Here is a 19,800-nt window from a genome sequence, read left to right as displayed (position 1 = left end):
GGCGGCATTCAGTATAATCTAGTTCCTGTTCCGGTCAAGTTGGTTTCGGTTTCAGGTTGGGCGTTTCTGCTCCGGTTTCCTAGTACCCGTTTCCTTATCCCTTCCTCCCTCTCTTTCCTTCTCACGTGGCGCCTTGCTAGGCTCTCGGGTGCTCCTCGGCTCCCGGAGCCGCTGTTTCTTTCCTTTTTCTTTTTTTTTTAATATTGACACAGTTTTATTTTAATTTTTACGATAGAATCCGTGCAAAATGCGTAAAACAAAGCTTCTACTTCACAAAACAGAAATGCATATCTTTTTTTTTTTTTTTGTAAAACACTGAAGTTACAAAATCTCCACAGTTACTCCTGACTGGTGGAGCATTTTGGTATCAACAACAGTACGTGGTTCGAAAACATTTTATTGGACCATATTCGTATATACATGATTTACTTCAGACGCTCTGTATGTTTTTTAAGAAACGTATACTAGTACTCACAAGAATAAATGAATATGAAGGAGTTCGGCATATCGTACACTTCATAATAGATTTTTAACGGAACCAAGTTAACAAAATTTTTCTACAGGGAACATGCTGAATGATCCATTCGCTTTCATGCCGACTCGGTCACTTTAGTAAGTGCAGAAATAAATAAGACATCGCTATCATTACCGGTCTGAAGAGTATAATAAGAGTGCAAAGCACACAGCGAAGAGAGTGCAAATTCCCAATTTCTGGCAAATACAAAACACGAATCTACATAGCTTGAAACACACTGCGGGCGAGCCATCACAAAACAATGAGTACTCTATTCGGAATCTGACAAGATTCAAGGTCCCTAAACATTCCCAGAAATACATTTCATCGGAAAAGAAGTATGGATTAAAAAATCGGCTAAAAATAGAGACAGTGGATACATTTTCTTTCTAATATTTATAGCCTCTATACACTATTTTCTATAGACATTCTGTAGAAAGTGGATAAATACTTTTGCAAAGGGCTGTGATACACATTTGCTTTAAATAAGGAAAACAAATGTTTAGAGTGCAAGCTGCATCGCTCAATTATTAATCACGTTTTGTTTTTAATTTGGCAACTACCTCGGTTAATACACTATTAACAGTTTAACCTGTGTAGTTGCTTTACAGCAACTGAAGAGTGCAACCAAACTTTGTCCAAGTTCCGGTTAAGAAATCGAACATGCCAACACAAACATATTCTGCAAAACATAAAAAAAAAAAAAAAAAAAAAAATTTGTGGCAGTCTGAGCAAAGCTAAAACTACCCAGACCTGAAAGTGTGATACAAGACAGCACACACTCCTCGAACATGCGCCACACTCTACGATGGAATTACGGCAAGAAAGCGATTTTCTAGCTGCTGAATGAAATTAAAGGAAGCCTGGGATGGCACACTAGATTCACGAAGAGTTTTTCAGGCACGTGGTATGCTTTAAACACAAGAAAGTACTGGTGATGCCTGGTCAAGCGGTCAGACACTTCCCTCAGCAGCTGAGAGCAGCCACAACTGTGGGTTGTCAGTTCAAGGAAATGCTTGATCAAATAGCCCCCAATATGATAAGTGGACGAGTCATCAAATATGTTAGACCTGATGTCTGATGTCAGCTCAGAAATATCCTCTAGTGGCGGGAAGTTATCAATTCGAAGACATTCCAATTTGTCTGAAATTAAACTGTCATGGTGCAAAAATATTGGCAACTAGGTCAGCCTTGTCATCCTATACGTTTCCATTGTTCGACAGTTTGAACAGTTTCTTTATCCCTATGTGTTTTAGTCCTGAGGTGAACTGATACACCTTTGGGCTTGTATTGGAGCCCAGCATTTGTCATATAGCTCCAAAAATGTTCTCATGTGGGTCTTGCTGCAGGTGTTGTATAAGTAAGAACTTATGGTCATGGCTGTTTGAAAACTCCTCCCAGAGCACGAGGACACTCTTCATACTAACTTGCGACCCTATGATCAAATAAAATCAAATCAAATCAGCTTTTATTTTCCATCACATGATATGATGGGGGATACCAAGAAAAAAAGCTGCTTATATGCAGCTTGACGAGCCCCTGGCACCCCTACATGGCAGACAACGCAACAAGAGATCATCTCATAAGCAAATAAATCTAGAAAAACAATACAATGTGCATTTTTATACAATGTTAATAAATCATAAAATGTGCATTTTTTTCTACAATGTTAACGATGCTATTTTTATTAATTGAAGTGATATCAATTTCTAGCGATGCGATATGATTTAGTAAGTGAGGAAGTGCATGTTTAATTCTTTGATGTTCAAAGTTTGTACGTGATGTTGGTATTTGCCATGGATGTATTTGACGGGTTTGATAAATTGGAATTTGCAAATGAAGGTCAGCGAGGTTCAGAAATGTTTTGGATTTACCTTTTAGGGCCGATTGGTACGTTAATATTAAGCGTTGACTGTAAAGTTTTGACACGTCGGTTATGGAAAATTTATCAAAGAGAGGCAATGATGGTGAGGTCGCAGGAACATTGGCTATTGCACGAAGAGCTTTTTTCTGCAGCACGCGGAGCAAATTTAAGTTGGTTAAACCAGTGGATCCCCATATCAGATGCGCGTATCCTAAGACGGGGAAAAATAATGATTTAAAAATTTGAAGTTTGATATTGGTAGGTAAAATGTTTCTATATTTGTTTTGACATTTTCAACACAATGAATAATATCAGAACCATATTTGAAAGGAAGGAATAAATTTGTTTGAGTTCTAGAATGTAGCTGAAATATTACAACCTTGCTCTAATTAGTATTTATATGGAGGGAGTTAATTTCGCACCAACATTTTAATTTAGATAGAACAATATTTGCTCTGGTAACAAGATGTTCATAATTTTTATCAGAAATGATTATACTCGTATCGTCTGCGTAAATTATAAAATTTACATCAGGGTCAATAGTTACAATATCGTTAATATAAAAAAGAAATAGAAGTGGTCCCAAAATGCTTCCCTGGGGAACACCAGAATTAATACCTAGCAAAGAGGACATATGGTCGTTGATTGAAACATATTGCCGACGACTTTGAAAATATGATTTTAACAAAGAAAAAGAAACACCCCGAAAACCATGTAAAAATAATTTATCTAAAAGAATACCATGATCAAGACAGTCGAACGCCTTTACTGAAATATAAAAATATACCGACTGTTGACAACTTTTCTTCTAAATTGTCCAGTATTATCTCTTTTTGGTGTAAGAGTGCACACTCGGTTGACCTGAATTTCCTGAAACCAAATTGAGAGTCAGTTAGGAGTTTATGCTTATTTGAAAAATTTGTAATTCGCGTGTGCAGAATTTTTTCGAGGCCTTTTGAGAAAATGGGAAGAATAGAAATAGGTCGGTAGTTCCCTATGCAATTTCTATCTCTTTTCTTGAACAATACTATTACTTTCGCGGTCTGCATACCCATGGGAAATATTCCTGATGTCAGAGCAAGGTTGTAAATATGTGTTAAACAAGGCGCAAGGATATCTATGACAAGTTTAACAGGTTTAATAATTATGTTATCAACATCGCAACTGTTGTTGTTGCGTAAATTGGCCATCGCCGCATAAACTTCGTGTTCATCGGCAGGATAAAAAAATATTGTCTCAGAAACTCTTGGTATATTATTTCCTGCGTCACTACAGTAAGTTCCTGACCCAACGTTTACAAAATAATGATTAAAAGCATCTGAAAGTGCAGAACCAGATTTTTCTATTCCATCAATACTTAAAGATTCTATTTTAGTACAATTTGTTTTTTTTACCCAAGAGATCACCAAGCCTCTTCCAAATTAAGTCCGAGTGTTTCATACATTCTGAGTCAAAAAGATTGTTGTAGTAGCTACGTTTTGAACGCTTCAAATCTGCGTTCAGACGGTTTCTCAACGTCTTAAATTTTGCAAGCACAACTAAGTTTCGGGTCTTTAAAAAATCTTTATATAAGCAAGCTTTGATACGCATTGATTTTAAGTGATCCCCAGTAATCCATGGTTTGCGCGCACGTTTATTTTTCTTAAGTAGTTTTAATGGAAATGAAAGACTATAAATATATTTAAAAACCTCGATAAATTTGTCGTAAGCTTGATTTACATCAGCTATGTCGAATATACTGCTCCAGTTTGTTGTCTCTATGTTCCGTCTAAATGCCTGCAGTGTTTTTTCGTTGATATCTTGTACATATCTCGGGGGAGGAGCCTTATTGGATTGAGTTTTTGATGACAGATTTTGTTTATGAATCAGCATGAATATAGGTAAATGATCACTTAGGTCCGAACACAGCACCCCAGCAGTAATATCAGAGCTTTCATGATTTGTGATAAACAAGTCGAGCATGGAAGAACATGATGTTGTGATACGTGTGGGATGAGATATTACATTATGAAGACTATTTGCGGACAACAATAATAAAAGTTCAGTCTGGTTGCGCGATACATCAAGCATATCAATATTTAGATCACCGCCAAGGGTGAAATTGCACGTCACTTCAGTGATAGCGGTGAATAGCTTGTCTAAAAATTCAAAGAACTGGGATACATTTCCATTTGGTGGTCGGTAGATAACACAATACACTTCAAGGTTTTTGCGTATGCATAATGCTTCGTAGTCGTTTGTAATCATAGAAAATTCGGGTACAATCTCGAAACCAGTGTCCGCTATCAAAATGGACACACCACCGCCACGGTTTTGTTTGCGGTTCAAATAAAAATGGACGTAACCTAATGTAACCCAATGGTTTGTGGCTGCCTCCTACTTTGGAACTTCCATGCTGAAATCCATCCGAGTTGCAGGTGAAGGAAATTGAGCGCCTCAGATTCTCCTTTCAAAATGGCATGACGGAACTTTTGCCCTGTCTTCTTGAATTGTGAGCTATTTAGAAAGTTTGTCCATCCCCATCGCAGAAATAGGCTATAGCCATGGCTGCCTGAAGTAGTTCCTTGACATAAACAAGGGATAGGATTGCAAGGCTGAGTCACTCATTACCTTTGCGGCACGCTTTACTTTCATGTTATTGAAAGGGTTTCGAAAAATGTGTCAGTAAGTTTCGGAGCCAATCGCAACTTATTTTATGGGTAGAATGATAAAGTTTAACATTATGGGACGACTCAAGGACCTCATTTCCAGTGCAAAATTTGATTGTTTGGAGATTGTTCCTAGTTGTTTTGATGGGGTGCGGAACATCAAAAATAAAGTAAACATATTCGTTGTCAACTTCAGAAAATTGCTTACCCACAGACACACCTAGTTATTTGGCCAAGCTTACTTTAGAAGCCCCCTGGTCACAGACCAAAGCCTTTACTGTGAAGCCAACAATCTTACGCTCCTGCAGTGAGAACAATGAGGAGACTGCGGATAACAGAAGACGGTGTTGAAATGGTTGAAGTGTGCGCAACTGTGTATGCAAGGGGCTGAACCCACCTCCTGGAAATTCCAGAGAGCACGACAATCAAGGCGCTATCTGCATTACCGCTCAACACTGTCATCTGTAAATCCACGGGCAATGTCGTTCGCAGGGTCATAAGTCAAGTCCCTTTCAAAAGAAATCTCATCGAAAATCAAGGTGCACATACGATTGCAGCCCGACAGCCCGACGGAAACAACAGCGCGAGAAGCTCAAGCCACTCGGTTCCACAAACTCACACCGAGCATGCGAGCACGCGGGCGGTGATGCGTCACCTTGTTTGATGCAAAGTCGACCGAACATGCTGCAGCAGAAGGCACAGACGGATGGCACGCACGGCACGGACGAATGATGCACTGACGAGCAGAGACCACGCAGAATGATGCTGAGGTGACGGCGTGCAGGCGGGCAGGCCCATGGCAGGCTATGGCAGGCGCCATTCACCACGTGGTTTTTGTGACGTATTAGATAAAAGCTGTTTAGTTGTTTTCAGTACTTAAAATAATTCTAAAGCATAACAATTTCAAAAATTAATCTTTCTCACAGAAAGAATTCTAACTAATTTTAACCAAATTACAGAAAAGCGCCACGTAGCGGAGGGCATTAAACGCATTATCTGGGCCGCGAATCGGCTTCTGCAGAGCCGTATATAGAGAGAGTTTGGTCAATGGGAGGTGCGGGCAGAGCCGGGGCGTGCGCCAGACTCGGAAAGAGGGCTTGGCGTGCTCTCTTGACCAACCAGAAGCCGAAAAGAATCCCCTAGCGGCGGTAGCAAGAAACAGTTCTGATCAAAAGGATATATTCGTAAATGGATTTAATAAGCCCGTAAGAGTGAAGAATAGTAACTCTTTGTGGTTGAAAATAGGGTGCACATGTTGTTTTGATCATGATCATGCAGAGAGATGTAAGAAATGAATGCGCCGCTCAACTCCGTTTTGCTCGGACAGAGTGTGACCGCTCGGACCAGTGACGTAGCCAGGATTTTATTTCGGGAGGGGTTCAACGGCATGTCCCCCCCCCCCCCTCCCACCCCACCGTCAATGACGGAGGGTGAGCTCGCCGACACGGACGCTCAGGCAAAGATTAGGGAGACGCTGTTAAGATAAAACGGGTAACGCTGCATTGTCATTTTTAAAAACGGAGCACTTGCAGGAATACGGGCGGGGTGGCTCACTGTTCTACTGTCGTCGTAATTGCGAAATTGCGGCCCACCAACTTTAAACGCTTTCTCACAACACAAAACTCCCTTCGCTTTTCGAAGTAGCACCGCAACACCAACGCGTGAAGGCCAGACAAAACACAAAAATAGCTATACTTTCACAAAAGAAAATTAAAATTAAACAGCAAAAAATATTTTTTTTTTCGACACTGTAAACTTGGAGCAACCGGCCACGCACAAACACCAGGGACCCATATTTAGGGCGAAGGTAATTCTGAACAATCACAAAAACAAAATATATTATCTATTAAACGTTTAACCAATTCGTGCTACAGAACCAGATGCCGAAGGAAAGAAAGTATTATCTTTGCTAGGCCGTTTTATCTTGCAGCATGATCCAAAGGCAGCAGCAGCATATCCTCGGGGTAAGGAGAAGTCATCAGTCCGAACTCGTCGTTCCGTCACTCGGAGAAATGACATGACGCACCACAAAGAAACTACTCGCCGAACGTGGAAAGGAACTTGACTAGCCTTGCGCCTGTGCGTAGTGAGAGTATGAAGGCTTGTCTCTTCAAGTTTCTGATGTTCCGTGCAACGAAGAGATTAAGCTAATAGTAATAAGGATTTGCATCGGATGCCACCTTGACATACAAAGCAGAAAACAAGACGGACTTCGGACTTCATCGCATCCGTGAGCGACGATTTTCGCAAAGTGAGGGAAACTTCGCCAAAATAGGGAAATTTTAGGCGTCCAATGCAACAGGGAGAAACGTGAAGCGCCCGTCACGTCTGCGGTATAGAGGCGGTCACCCTCTGTCCCGAGGCACTATTTCAGAACGTCCATCGTCTCCTCAAGATCCTAGTGGCTCTGCCCTTAAGGGGACACACCCCCTGGGAGGGTCAACTTTTAAACACTTGGCTTAAAATTAATGAAATTTACAGGGTAGGCTGGTGGTCATGCTAGAGGGTGCATAACAAAATTTCGGGTCTGTCGGTTGGTTAAATGAGAAGCAAATTAGAGCAGCTTCTATCAGCAACACGCCTACATTGTTTAGTTAATCTATCGTCAGAAAACTATCACAATATTCAAGGTTTTTTATGCGCTAGATATGTAGCAGAATGCCTAGGGGGTGCGGCTATGAAAAGATGTTTGTAAAAAGTAATTTACTTTTATAAAATGTCTCTTCTGCAAAATTGGTCAACTTTTTGCTCTTCTGTGCCTTCGACAAAATGTCAACATTTTTTTTTTTTATAAAAGACACCTGTAAAGGGCAAAAAAATTCCATAGCCGCATTCCTTATTAAATTTCATTCAGGAAAAATGAAGAACTAGCCTTCCCTGGTGTTACTATTATCAAACGATAGACTGACTAAAATGGAATTTATACTAAAAAGTGGAACGGAAAAAAATGTGTTCGAAGTGCTCCCAACCCTACCTTTTCTTTTGCTTTGGTGGACAGAAATTAATTTATAAAAAATTAACAATGCAGTGTAAACTAATTAAACTTTCTAGGAATACTCTCTAGACGCTGGTGGATGTAAATATGTCATTTCACAAAATCAACTTTTTTGGCAGAAATATTTTTTCTTTTATGGGTAGTGTCCCCCCTTAGCAACGGCGGAAGCTGAGCGCTCGTTCTCTTCACTACGACGGTTGAAAACATACGTGAGAGAGTCCACTTCGAGTGAGCGACTGCTCGGTCTGTGCTTCGTTTCAGCTTAATTCCAGACGCAGCCGATGCTACAGGCGTGAACATGTGGCCCTGAACAGTGCTTGCACAGCACGAGCGCGCGTGTTTGGCAGGGACGCTGAAAGCCCGGAGCTCGCGCTTGAAGCATCGGCTACGTCCGGACCTAAGGTGAAACGAGGTATAGCGTTTTTGAATGTTCACCGCGACATTAAAGTTCAAGCGGAGGACGTCCGGGATGTTTTTTTCCGTGAACGAAGGTGGCTTCATTTTAATGTTTAGGCACTTGGCATAAATGAGATGATAAAGAGAACCTGTAAATTGCATTCTAATATCACTAGTCACAGTTACCTTTTTATCCGCGGTAATTTCTAGTCGAAAGCACGAAATTCTGATCACAAAAGGTGTGCGCCCCCGTTGCTTCGTGCCTCGTGCAAAACCGACTGCGTGAGCAGGAAAGCGAGCGGGCCCCGTTGTGGGGGGGGGGGGGGGGGGAGCTTTGCCATTTCGGGAGGGGTTTTGACCCCCCAAACCCCCCCTCTGCCTACGCCACTGGCTCGGACGGCAGATTCCCGGCCCTCGGCGCTTGGCGTTAGGATTAAATCGATCGTTCCGCTAGTGCTACTCTTCCACCATCATTTTGGATGAGCGTGATTGAAACATCACGTGTACCATATTTTCAGTCACCGAGAGTTACTCCGATGCAGTTATCAGGTTTGTTTCTCGCGACCACCGCCAGGGTATTATTTCCGGCTTCTGGTTGGTCACTTTCGAATTTCTGAAGACGCCCTGGAACACGCCCAGCCCACTTTCGGCCAATGGAGCCTCCTCATTTGTCTCCTCTTGGGCAGGAGATCGAACTATAGGGGGCGCTCTGACCCGTTTGTTTTCCCCACGCTCGGTGTTTACTCAACACAAGGCCTGTGCACATGCCGATAGGCCTTATGGGCATGGCCATGTCATCTTCTACAATAGAGCGCCGGGCACAGTTTAATGTAAAAAAATACTAACAATCGACGGAGCGAAGTTAAGTGCCGGATCTATCCTCACAGAATGTGAGCTTGACCCACTTCGGCTTTTGTGCTGAGCTGGGATCGTGCATGCTGCATTGTTCATGCAGGCCGTAGTGGAAACAAAAGAGCCCCTCCTCCTCCTCCTCGCCAGTGAGCACGAACTCCAGCCGAACGCTGACGCCGCGTTCGGTTATGCCGGCCGAGCGCTGCGTCATTGTATTTGTTGTCCCCATCCGTGTAGTTGTTAAGTTAACCGCTTGGGGCGTCACGATCTGTCCTCCTCCCCAATACTTCCCAACGAATGGCCACACTCTCTACATATACGGCTCTGGGCTTCTGTATCCTCCTCTTTACGTTTACTACATTACTCTGTGATTGTACAGCAAAGCGATTGCAAGGAAAAACAAGATGGTGGCTTCAGCCACCCAGTGTTGCGAGATGATTTTTCTGTTTCCGCTAATGACCGTTATATAAGACGAGGGTCGACTTTTTCAGGTTCATTTTCAAAAATAAATTTGACCTATATTCCGGTTTATACGGTAATCGATTAATCGGTTTCGTTAAATTCCCTTAAAAATTACATTGAAAAAAGTCAAAATTAGTTTCTTTTTTTTTTTGCCTTTGCTGAATATGTGATAAACGGGGCAGTACAATTTCTGATTTTAAATGAACCTTGATGTGTGGTTGAGAACAGACAAAGTACACCCACGCTCACAAATTATTACTTCAGTATATACGGGGTGTCACAAAAAAAAAGACAGGGTTTTTTTACCGCAAAAATAAACTAGGCATCGCCGAACGCTCATTCTCCGCCCAAAGGTAGCGCTAGAGGTCACAACCAGATGCCAAAGTTTCAGCCCGATCATATAGACCTTTGCAAAAAGTGCTCTCTGGCAGCCGCCATTTTGCGAATCGAGCGACCCCTATCAGCCAGAAATTTCTGCCACCCGCCTGAGCTGTGGAAACACGGTCAGCGTGACTCCCCACCTGCATTGTGCATTCGGAGTTCGCCGGCTTTTCTTGGAAGTTTTTACTTTTTTTGCCTGTTTAGGATGCTTACCCCTTGTGTGTTATCTTCCACTATGAGAACCAGGGAATTCTAGGGCTCGTAGCCAGCTCGGCCTTCGCAGGGAGCGAACGAAGCGAGCGACCGTCAAGCAGCCCGCGACGCGGACAGTTCGACGTTCTTGGAGGATTATTTCCGTTGAGATAATCTCCAAAAAGCCTTCCCGGCTATGTTCCGGGTCTTCGCGAAAAATAGCTGATAGGGTCGGGTCCGGGGTGTGGGGACGGAATAGACACGCTTCTTCATTTGCTCTGAAAGTGTGCAAAAAAGCGGCTCTCTTCTACATGTGCCCCAAAGCACACCGGATTCCGTCCGATCGTCGTGAAGTGACTATCGTCGACCGTGTATATTGGAAATGCTGTGTCATTTGAGACCTTTCTCAATTCCTGTTCGGATAACGCGGCACCGTGGGGTACGTACAATATATGTTGTTCCATTGATGAGACTTGTTGAACGGTTCATGTTGTGGGCGAAGAATATCTATGCAGTTTGGATATCCTATCTGGTGAAATATTTTTGACGGTTAAGACCTTTGTAGTTTGACACGACTGAGTGTATGGTGCCGTAAATTGATCAACATAAAATGAACCAAACATTCCAGTTGCATTTGTTGAGTAGCGCACGGACTCACGAAAACAGCTTTCATTTCTTTGTTTTGGTTCCCAAAAATTATATAATGCATTCCTAAAGACCCCTAGACATTATTTTCACCATAGAACACAAAATAAAAAATTGAACGCGGCAATTTAGCCTCCATCAGCGTCCGGAAGTGCTCCTACGCAGGCTGCCACAGCCCCCTGACTAGAAAACCCACAGCTCAGCGCAGTCGGGCAACACTGACGTACCCTCTCAAAACCAGGGGCGCGCGCTGTAAATCGCTTCGTTCGAGACTGCCGCTGGAAAGGTCTATACCTTATTCAAAAGTTATAAGTGACTTTCTGAAAAGTTCAATGGGAAAATGGCGTCCGACGGAGTTTTCGAATACATGGGGCTCATGGCACCAGAAACCGAAAACGGGCAAAAATGGACTCCATTGTCCCATTGAAATTTCAGAAAATCATTCATAATTTTTGAATAATGTATTGGATCGGGCTGAAACTTTGGCATCTGGTTGTGACCTCTAGCGCTACCTTTGGGCGGAGAATGAGCGTTCGGCGATGCCTACAGTTTGTTTTGCGGTACAAAAAACCATGTAAATTCTTTTGTGACACCTTGTATATATTCTTAGGCAATAGCTAACTCCTTTGATTGTTCATTATAGTCTCTGCTGTGTTAAATGGACACTGTATCACCTTAACGTAGCTGGGAGGCGTATAACCTTCTCCCCCCGTTGGAGTTGCAAACCTCGCCCCTGCAGTTTACTTTAGGTGAATATTTCCCCTAAAGTTTAGCTCCATACACGTCTGCGTAGAAAGAGTTAGATTTGTACTTTTTTTTGTCTCTAAATTTTTAAATGATTAACCAGTTAAAAAAGGTTAATCGCGATTAAAGCAATAATTGATCGATGGGTAGCTTAATCAATAAAGTGCTCAGCCCTAGTTAAATGGGGAGTGTGGCAACGCGCCATTTACGCGCACACTTTAAGAAACGGGGTGTATAGCGGTGCACCCCTTGTTCCATATGTAACTCCCAAAAACTACATTTCGACGTCCTGTCCACCGACGTCGTGCTGGTGATACCAACTTTTGCAAGCGGCTTGATTGCTGTTAAATATAACGTACTAAATAGCTAATGTGCGTATCAAAGACAACAAAAAAACAGATACTGAGGTTTTGCAGCAGTGCTGAAAAAACCTTGATTATCTTAATGTAGCCTAAAATGTAGCTTAAATAGCTAATGAGTACATTAGCTATTTTAATAAGTTGTATCGCTTAACTATCAAACCACCCGTAAAAGTTGGGATCGCCAGCTCGACGTCGGTGGACAGGACGTCGAAATGTAGTTTTGATGTGTTACATATGGGACAAGGGGTGTATCCCTGTACACCCCCTATTTCTTAGGGTGCACCCACTTCTCCTCATGCGAGTATCATTTGTTCTGTAAAATGTATAAGGAGCTTAGCGAATAATGCTTTCTAACCCATGAGGCTCTGTAAGTCGACTGTGGTTTTCAGCTGGCTGTATAAAATTCATTTTCTAGGAACTTGAGTATTTTATTAGCAAGTATACTTTGTGTCATAAAAAAGAAGCAGTTGATGGTTTCAGTGCTTGCATCCAGTGGATCCTGCCGGACTTTTTTTTTTTTTTTATCGAACATGCGGTTGGCTCGAAATGTATCTGCAAGCAAGTAAAATAAGTTGAAAGAAAAAACGGAGGGGGGTGTACTTTTGTAAGGAAGAATGAGTTTTAATGAAGTATTTTCTAAATCTCAGGGTATTTCCTCCTATGCGTCATTTTAAAGATCGAATCGTGCGTTCAGTATGCGTGAAGTATGAGTCACAAACCCTTGGAGAAGCATAAGCGTACTGCGTACGAGCAAAAGGTTCCATGGAGCATCAGTGGGCACACATACTTTTTCGCCATGAGCTACTCTTATCGACTCTCTCTGAAAAAAAAGTGGTCTTCCGACGAAAATATGCGCATCTTTGAATCTCACATGTAAATCGAAATGATTGATATTTATTTTTGTTTTATTTCGCGGAAACATGGATCATCTACATTGTGTAAAATGAAATTTCTAGGTTTTGTTTTTCACCGTAAAAATAAACGACGCATCACCGAACGCTCAGTCTCCGCCCAAATGTAGCGCTAGGAGTCCGAACCAGATACCAAAGTTTCAAATCTAACCGTTAGATTACTCAAAATTTATAAGTGAATTTCTGAAAATTTCAGTGGGAAAATAAGGTCCGTTTTGGCAACTCAGGCCATTCAGCTCCATGCATTTTCAGGCTCCGTTTTCCCATAAAAAAATTTAAGAAAATTCCTCGTAACTTTGTATTAAGACAACGATTGATGCTGAAACTTTGGCATCTGGTTCGGACAGATAGCGCTACATTTGGCCTGACTATGATCGTTCGATGATACGCAGCTTTTCAATCAAAGAAAAACAAGACAACAATATACTGATGTCACTAACTGAACTGCGTAGGCGCGTGCATTCCGGAAGTAGTGCCGCCGCCATGCTACTTTTAGTCATCGCTTTGCAGTGCAAAAAAGCAGTTCCAGTCATCTTACCTCTTTAGAATCGCTTTGTCGTCTGCTTCGTCCTCGTCTGCTTGTTTGTCTTCGTGAACACGTGAACCCACCGCACTCACGTAATGCTCCCGCTGCGGGAGCGAAAAAACAACGATGCTAATACCATAGCCTCCTCTATACTCACGAAGGCTGGCAGTTCCATGACGGAGCCATAGAGTGCCCTGTTGCGGATTTGGAGCGCGAGGATATGGTAGCACACAGCATTTCCCGGGGAGCCTGTAGTCAGCCCACAGCTTTTGCAGCCGCGAGGACCCGAAACATGGTTTTCAAACCCGACGAGAAACGAAGTGGTAGTCCGAGGAACGCGAGAAGCACGAGCGGACATTCCATTGTTCGGAACAAGTGTGTTTCGGCGTCTCGCCGCAGTGGGGCGCCCGTTGCATGCCTCTTGTAGGGTGCCTACATGTCTGTCTGTCTCAGGGTGAAGACATCCATTGTTGCCCTGAATGTGTCAGCGCGTGGCGCTCTCGCGCACTTGGTGCGTGACTTGGGCGGTAAAATGGCGTCTACGCATTAGCCAAAGCTAGGCGCTCGAGCTGAGTGACACCGGATTGCACGCACTTCAAAATGCATAAAAAAACAGTTGGGCGGAAAAATGGCTGAGATGTCACCACTCAAGCAAAAGCGCGCGTGTGTATGAAGGCACTCTAGCCTCTTGTCTGCCGCTCTACCTTTTCACTTTCGTCGGCCGCTTCTCGTGGCGATCTGCCAATCTTTGTCAGTATAGAGGAGGTATGCCACTATTCGAGCACTTAGTTTGCTCGGACGTGTCAATGAACTTAGAAACAAGAGAACATCTAGTTCAATGGCAAAAAACATAAAACTTTGAGGGACTATCGGCTCGGTATAGCACCGAGAAACAGCATCAACTGTGAGTGGAAAACTGAGCTGAGCTTGGTAGTGCTCAGGCTTGTGCACAACAGTTAACCGACAATGAAGTTAGAAGAGCTAAATATACTATCTCGAGGAGCGATAGTTTTCTTTTAAAAGTTGTTTCAATCTGTTGACAGCCTGTGAGACAGGTTACAGATGAGCTGCGGGACAAGCCTGCACACAGAAGAAACGATCTACAGAAAGGCCATGCCTGACGCGCCGCAACAACTTGCATCTTCCCAAAAGAAGCAACCGACCGTGCCAGATACCTGAAAATTCTGGATGGAGTTGAGGTTTCGTGCACAGTTTCTATACAATTTTATTTTGCTTACGCAAGCTCCCAGCGCTAATGGTCGCCTGACGTTGGAAGCTTTTTTATGTGCTCTTGAATGGTGTTCATGGAAAATGGATCAGTAGCCCCAGTCAAAATCAAGTTGTGGCATAATAGCCCACCACAACGTTCATTCGCTACCTTTTTGGCGGTAAGTGTTGCAATTCTAAATTATATTATATGGTTTTTTCATGTTTTCTTAGAAAAAAAAGAAGACTGCTTCATAAAAGTCGTTTCCTTTTCATGCGATGCATAACGGAAATTGCTGCTCTTTTTGTAGTGGTTGTCCTGATCCTTTGAAGAACATTGTGCTCGAAACCTGTCGTCGCAATAATTGTTATAACCACCAAAGTACATCGAGCAGAACGTGCATTAAAAATGGCCGCCGCAAAACAGTGCGGAGGTTCCGATTGAGGTAGACCAACGGATAGACCGGTACGGAGCGAGTGCCCAGTAGATTCCTACGTACGGAAAACTTCGGCACGCCATGTGTTACGTTACGCTTAGCTAACGTGCAATGGGGTGGATATAAATTATGAAACGAATAGAGAAACGCTCCATTTTTTTTGCCGCTCTGTCTGGCCATGTTTACCTTTTAGAGCGCAGCTCTTAGGCGCCCGTTTCCGGCTTGAGTGGCGTCGCCGTCGGCGTAACCGCGCGGTGCATTATGGAAAAAGTCCCATAATGATGTCACGAGGGACGTCACGAGTGTCCCGCGTGTTGCATTATGGAAACGTCTTATGATGCATCGCGCGGGTAGAAGGGAGGAAGAGGAGGAGGGAAGGATGTGGAAGGAGGATGGAGGATGAGAAGGGGAGCAGTAGGGAAGAGGAGGAAGAACGAGAATGAGGAGGAGGGAGGTGGCGGAGGAGAGAGGTGAAGGGAAGAGGAGATGAGGAGGGAGGAGGAGGGGAAGAGGAGGAGGGGAGATGCCAGCTACCCGTTGTGCAGGCAAGTGATATCACCCAACACCTCCTAGAAGAGAAGGCCGTAGCGCTCTCCTTGTGTGACCTCGCCAAGGAAGGTAAAGGGGGCAAAGAAAGGCGGGCTCGCGTCGAAGCGCCGAAGCGAAGGCAACGCACGTGGATCGAGCATCGCAGCGGCGCGTTTTAGTCACACAAGCGTGTTTCATTAGCTAAACTGCCACTGCCCTCATAATGTAAGCTCGGAAGCTGATTTTATTACCCGGTAAAAGTATTGCGGCGTCGGATTTTCGACGATAAATGGAAGAATGCTGTACGTGTTTAACATTGTCACAAGATATGTCGAGTTCATATGTGAACAGCAATATTCCTTGTGGTGTAATTCCTTGAAGATGAATGATTCTATAAAAAGCAATTATCACGAAATGACTAGATGCAGTGATTGCGAATTAACCACAACCTTGCGTGAAATTAAAATGTTGGAAGTCATCACTGAAGATTAGTGGTCTAATTCCTTAGATCTCAAACTGTTTCTTTCCTTTTTTTTTTGCATGCGTAAATGCAAAACGTACAGCACCAAATACTTGCCATTGCAATATTTACAAAAGCAGTGAACATTTTACGAGAAAGATTGCATGAAACTTGTCAGCTACAATGTCACTAAAATTTTATCATTCATATTCTTGTAAGTCATTAGGTAAATGGCTACCTTACACTGCAACAAAAGCTTTAATAGGAGAAAACTTGTGTACTCCATCCCATGCCTGAAACAAATTGGAAAGATTTTTATCAAGCCAGTAATGTTGTCATAAGAACTTAGTTGTAACTAGTTTGGTGCAGCATGTCTGTTGCTTCTGCCTGCTTCAATATGTTAGTCGCATTACATCGAAATATTCGTGCTTGGCAGCAGTGACAGAGCCCCAATCTAGTTTCTTAGGCAGATCGCAGTGTTCTGTGAAAACTGTGGCAAAAAAAGTTTCTTCAGGTACAAAAAATAGTACTTCAATGCCACCTGACAAACCTACAAACTCCAACTAACTGAATCTGGACAGCATTACACTCTGATAAGTAGGTTTTCAGTTTAAAGGTAAATAGTTGAAGAGTTTTTATGCCCATGACTTGCATTCAGCACTATAAAAGGTAATTGTAAATACTGCAGTTCTCACCTGAGACAGTTGAGGAAGAAAACTTCTCGTCTATCGAATGGTTCTCATATAGAAGCGCATGTGCATTTCACATGCAGTTTTGTAGCTCTTCCGACAACGTGACATGGACGACTCATACTGCATGTCGACTTCAATGACGTATCACCACCACAGTACTCTAGAAAGAGCACAAGTAACACAGAATAATGTGGCATAAACCTGCAGCACATAAGTTAGAGGCACAAACATACTGTCTTCATTCTGTTCAGTAAAGGGCTTGAGTTCTTTGGTTGGGTGACTATCAGGATAAACAATTATAATGTTCAGATCCCAGTTGGTCATCAACAAGATATCACAAATGAAATATAAGACCGAGGTGCCTGCAATGTGATGGAGGCCTTCACAGGTGCAAAAGCCGAAAGACTTATCACTGAGTGGCAGTTGAATCGGAAGACTTGTGGCGAACTTGCGCAGGTTCAGTGATGGTTGATTTGGCTCTCAGAGTTTCTGCTTCCCTTTTCTTTGCCTCGGCGTTCGCATCAATTATGTTGTCATTTAACCTGCGGCACAGATTCTTCAACATATTGTTTGTGCTATACCATAAAATATGCTTAAGCATTTGCTCGCTCGTGTGTCCATTTTCACAGCTGTCAAAGTCCGAGGATTCGTCGTTGGCTAGAAGTTCACCACTGAGCTCTGTTGCCGCCTGCCGCTGGTTCCGCATCTGCAAGAACTCTGGCTGCTTCGACAGTTGAACAACAACAACATATGTTGTTTGCCACTGCATTTACAACAAACATTGTCGGATGAATGAGTCCTCCCCTGTCAAGTTCTCTCATAAGGTGGTAGTGCTGCTGCATGACTGAAACCGTGTTTGTCTTGTCTATTGACAATGCACCTCTGCATTTCTCACAGTTGAGTTTGTTCACATTTGCATACACCGCATATCATGCCACATAGACAAGGACCGGGATGATGTCCTTTTTCTGTGACAGCGCTTCCTCAGATACTACGACGTTGCAACTGGGGCATGAGGCATCCGTGCATTTGAAGAGATCTTCCCATTGCTCGCCTCTTTCGCTGCTACTTCCGGAAGCTGTGGCGATTTTTGGCAGAATGCTTTGCAGCCGCAGTTTATACTCAGCTTCATAAAATTGCCTTGTCGACACATGATACTGGGATCCAGTCAGCCGTCTGTACTTTCAGAAGCGCTCTTCCAAGCGGTCCGTCTGAATCTTCCCCAAGAGAAAGCACGACAGCTGCAGTTCTTCGAAGTAGTACCTGGCAAACTCCAAGAGTGCATTTATCGTCTGGTGGAGAGCAGCATGGGTCTCCGGGGTTAGCTTGCCTCCGGTAAAGTCCCTATTCTTCCACTTTTCGAGCCAGTCAACAAGGTTGTACAGAAAATCCACCTTGGGATCATCCATCGAAGGAAAGAGTGGTTTTTGAGAGTCATTCCTTTTTTCCATTCCTTTGCGTCGTGTTTTGACATTCATAATGTTGCACCATTTCACTATGATTTTGATGAAGCTCGCTGTTTCCTCACAGTATCGGAGGCTTGCGTTCGATCCGAATGCACGAAGGGCATGGGGCAAGGACTCACGGAAGATCAGCAAAGCAAGCTTCACAATTTGCCGTTCAATACTTGACGGGTTCAGAGCCTTCCTTGACAGAGTGTTGCCAAACCTCGGCACTTGCTCGCATTCCAAGTTGTGAGCATCTCTGATGGTTTCATAAGATGCTCGCAGCATACGGCTCTGCCATGTCGGCTCACCCTGAAACTCTGGGTAGTAGAAACAAACTTAGTCATCTTGTTGGTTGAGTCAATTGTTGCAAATACACTTGAGGATGTGCACCGGATCTATCACAAAAAAGTGGCCTGGAAGGATCCGATGGGTGTGGATACACGATCTGTGGTTCTTTGGGTGGCGGTGTACCAAAGTCGGACATCGCCTTTCTGTTCACCGCATTGTTATCACTCACGATACACACAACCCTGTAACCGATGTTCTACAGCTTACAAATCACGTCTCTTAACATCTTGTGCAGACACTTCGCGTCCGCTCGGTGTACAGGGAATATGTGGGCAACTTCCTTAATGTTGGACGTGATGCTTTGAAGCATAAAAACAAACGCACTGTTAGCTGGTTCCGTGGAGTTGAGTGCCACGTCGGTGATGTTTCCACCTTTATAGTAAAAAAAAAAGGCTTGATGTGAACCTCATCCATGTCACGAAACGCTGGCGATCATCAAAGTCAAAAATCGTCTCCTTCATATAGCTCAGGAATGTTGAACTTCCATGCTCGTGTTGGGCATTCATCCCGTACGATGAGCAGATTGAGCGGATGGTCATAGGGTGTGGGAGAAAAATGTAACCACTGCTGCAGATATTGTAAAAAAAAGGAGGAAATCATAAAGTCGACTCAGTAACGCCTTTGTTTCATCTTCTTCAATAGTAGCGCCAACTGCTCGTTAAGGAACAGAATGGCATGAACTTTGTCCTCTTGCTGGTGTTGTGGACAACTGGCCAAGTCGCAGATGAATGATCTCGAATATGTCCTCATCTACATACCGGGTGCTTACGCTGTCGTCCCACATTTCAATGCCCTCTAGGAGCTTCATTAGTGCCCTCTTGCTGTTGACGCCAGCAGGAATCTGTAAACTGGATCCTAGCCTTTTGGTCGCCGTTTTCCCAGCGTGGAATGTAAGACGCAAATCAGCATCCACGACAATTAAATACTTGATCCATGGTCCTTCATCGTCAACAATGTGCCTAGGCATTGTCCATAGATTTTGCAACTGCCGTTTGGAGAGCATCGGCTTTCAGGCGTACTCTTCTGGCCTCTGGATCTTCTCTCACATTTACATCAGTCGACAAGTAGTTTGGGAAGTGTCGGAATTTGTACGGCACAGCACTTTGGCAGAGTCGTGGGTACTGTAAGGGTACCGTTAAGGTGCACCCTGTAGCAGCATCGATGTGCGATGTCACTCGAAGAATGTCGC

At 43.5% G+C, this 19,800-nt stretch overlaps 1 pseudogene; it reads right to left on the bottom strand.

Moving 5' to 3' along the window:
- Window positions 1-1,931: 1,931 nt before the first annotated feature.
- Window positions 1,932-19,578, bottom strand: LOC120849651 (annotated as a pseudogene).
- Window positions 19,579-19,800: the final 222 nt, after the last annotated feature.

This window comes from Ixodes scapularis, unplaced genomic scaffold (assembly GCF_016920785.2).
Source record: "Ixodes scapularis isolate PalLabHiFi unplaced genomic scaffold, ASM1692078v2 PGA_scaffold2__306_contigs__length_199485367, whole genome shotgun sequence".
In the NCBI taxonomy this organism is placed as follows: domain Eukaryota; kingdom Metazoa; phylum Arthropoda; class Arachnida; order Ixodida; family Ixodidae; genus Ixodes; species Ixodes scapularis.
The sequence above is the reverse complement of the archived record's forward strand: the minus strand, read 5'-3'. Positions and strand labels throughout refer to the sequence as shown.